The following is a 2,960-nucleotide window of genomic DNA, read 5'->3' as shown; positions in this document are numbered from 1 at the left end:
CACCACCTCTTGTCACCTTCACTTCCACTTTCTCCCATTCCCGTTGATTCGGTTCCACGGCTTCCTCCAACCTAAATGTCCTCCAGCAGCTCAGCTCACTACAGTTCCTGCAGCTCCACTTTCTAGGTTGGCGTTCTCAAGCCTGAATGATAATCGTCTGAGGGAGACCTTTCAATTGTGAAGATTCCCATCTTTCCCCGTATCCGGTGATTATCAGTCCACTATGGAGCTGTAAGTTACAAACGGGTATACCAGTGAAGTTCTCAGGGCGGTTCCTCAGGCTCAGGAAACACTGCATTCCAGTCTAAAACCTTTTGACTCTTTATTGGAGGTTGTTTCTGGTTGGCTATGTTATAAATGTCGCCTTGCCTCTAAACGCCCATCTCCGTGACTTTCCAGCCACAACTGAGCCTCACTCCATTAATTCTAGCGGGGGTGGGGATAGGAGACAAAAGTTGGGAAGGAACCAAGAAGTTGATACATAATTTATTCATATATTCAGGAACATACAGATTTTGCACAAATAGGAAAAATATTAGAGAGAAAGGTAAACGTAAAAGAGAAGACACGATGGTTTAGGATTACCTCCTAAAATTTATGTGGAGATAGTTGGACACCCCAAAATTTAACAACAGGATTTATTGGCACAATAAATGGCACAAAATTTATTTGTGCCATTGTGATGGTTGAGGTTTCAGAATCTCTCCAGGAGAACGGGGGTAAGAGTAAGGAGGTTGTAACAGAAGTTTAAATCCCTTAAACTTAAATGCCTCCTATGTGTTTCTTTGTAGGTCTCAGGAACGGAACTGCAGCGTCCCTGAGACGAAGCCACTGCTGAGTTTCCGGATCACGATGATCCACTGAAGAGTTTGCTAGAGCAGTGACTCTGACAGCACACACTTAGGTTTTTCTTTTTTCTTTCTTTCTCTTTCTTTGTTTCTTTTGTTCTTTCTTTCTCTTTCTTTCTTTCGTTCTTTCTTTCTTTTTTTTGAAACTGATGTTTATTTCCCGTCAATGTTATTTCCATGTTGTCTAAGAGCCTGTGCAAGAATAGCTTAAGACCATTCAGTGGTTGCTTCTACCCATTCAGTGGCCTGAGCAGTTTGAGCTGCAGATCAGTCCTCTGTGTCAGGCTGAGCGTCTTCTATAGGTAACTGCTGGATAGGCACAGACGGCACCTGCAGGCCTTCAGACCTGTCTGCAACCTCAGGCTGAGTAGCAGTGAACTCAGGAGCTGGTGCAGTCCATTCACCCTGAAATTCCTCGTTGGTCACAGCCTTTTCAGCAGCAGCCTGCTTTTCTTTTTCAATCTCTTTGGGATCTCTGTAGAAGCAGGGATCATGCATGACCTCCCACGGGTGTTCACGGGAAATGGTGCCACGTATGCGCCGAACTTCTGGGACCAGCATCCACCACATCAAACCCACTGAGTGAGCTCCTTTGTTGTTGCATGGAATGGCAATGTCCACATAGCACAGATGAGAATCTGTGTTACACAGAGCAATGGTAGGTAGGTTAACATAAGATGCCTCCATTAAAGGCTGGTGGTCAACCCTGGGGTCAGTAACCACAGGAAGCCGTGGCTCCCAGAAGGCTGCCTGGATCTGGTTAGTGAAGGTTCCAGGAGTGAAGCAGCCAGCAATTGGAGTGGCTCCAGTGGCAGCAGCAAACTTCAGCACTGTCCTCTGGCCAGTATTCCTGGAGGATATAACACTGACATCAGCAAGGTTTTCAATGCTAGCAATGGCACGAGCTGCCAGCAGAAGCTTCTCTCAGGTCCTTTTCAGATTTATGATGTAGATGCCATCGCTTTTCCTTTTACAGATGTACTGTTCCATTTGGAAGTAAAGATTGGTGCCACCTACGCGGGTTCTTGCCGCAAGGAACTTAAGGACATCCTCCTCCTTCATTTACAGGACATCAAGGGCTCCGAACATTGTGAAAGTTTCCCTTCAAGTTACAACGGGAATCCAGAACAACGCCCTATGGACCCCTCTGTGGGTAGTGCGGAAAAGCACACATAGGTTTTCATTTGGGACTTGTTTTCTTCTTCCATCTGAATCTAGATTTCCCCAGACAACTTTCTGAGTTCTGCTCTTTTGTACCCTCCTCCTAGTATTTCTAATTGGGCAGAGAGCCAGAAGCAGTGAAAATTCAGGGGCTCTGGTGCAATGGTGTAGGAAATCTGTGATAGGGTGGAGACTACCTGGAGAAAGAGAAACACACTGGAGTTCCAACCTGAAGCCAAGTGAGTTAACGTTGGCCAGGCTTGTTTGTGTGTGAAGCTTTGAGGTCGTGGGTCTCAGCTATTCCTTTTTCCTGGAAAGGGGTCTCCAAAATATGGATTCCCTCATGGATTACAATGGCCAGAGTTCTACTGCTTCGTGGAGATGTTTTGTCTTTCATCGTTCTTGATAGCTGCCTGAGAGATGTGTTGAGGGCTCCACACCAAATGCTGTATGGTTATAAACAGCAAGAGGTAAAAGATGCCCTGAGAATCCATGCTTGGCAAAATGGAAGGTGGTCCAAGCTGTTTTTCACTGATTTGGCAACTCTGCGGGCCAATCAGGAGTCAAGGAAATGAGGGTCAAAGAGAAAGAAGGTCTATCATTTTGTCTTTACCCAGAAATAATTCAGACAGCAGCATGACCATAACATACCTGATGGGGATAGCCCTGCCAGGGAACTCTGTGACTTAGCTGGTTAAAACCTCTGTCCTGGGTTTGGGTCTCAGAGAAAACTGAGCTAGTGATTCATCCTTGCTCCCTCTCCTGCTCCTTAAGGAACTAGGAGGAGCATGCTCTTAGTTTTTTCAAACAAAGGATATTTGACACTATATTTGGAATTTCAACTTCACATTTAAAACATCCTTTTCTAATACAAAAGGTAGCAAGCAAAGGCTTTGACAAAGAAAACTGGCATCGATTTTGATACATTCACCAACACAAGATTTGTATGGA

The 2,960-nt window shown here is 45.2% G+C and overlaps 1 pseudogene; it reads right to left on the bottom strand.

Annotated features, from left to right (window-relative positions):
* Positions 1-1,055: 1,055 nt before the first annotated feature.
* LOC129039000 (small ribosomal subunit protein uS2B-like) lies at positions 1,056-1,910 on the bottom strand (annotated as a pseudogene).
* Between the last annotated feature and the right edge of the window lie 1,050 nt (positions 1,911-2,960).

The sequence above is a fragment of the Pongo pygmaeus genome, chromosome 5 (assembly GCF_028885625.2).
Source record: "Pongo pygmaeus isolate AG05252 chromosome 5, NHGRI_mPonPyg2-v2.0_pri, whole genome shotgun sequence".
Lineage (NCBI taxonomy): Eukaryota > Metazoa > Chordata > Mammalia > Primates > Hominidae > Pongo > Pongo pygmaeus.
Note: the sequence above shows the minus strand (reverse complement) of the source record. Positions and strands in the feature narration are given on the sequence as shown.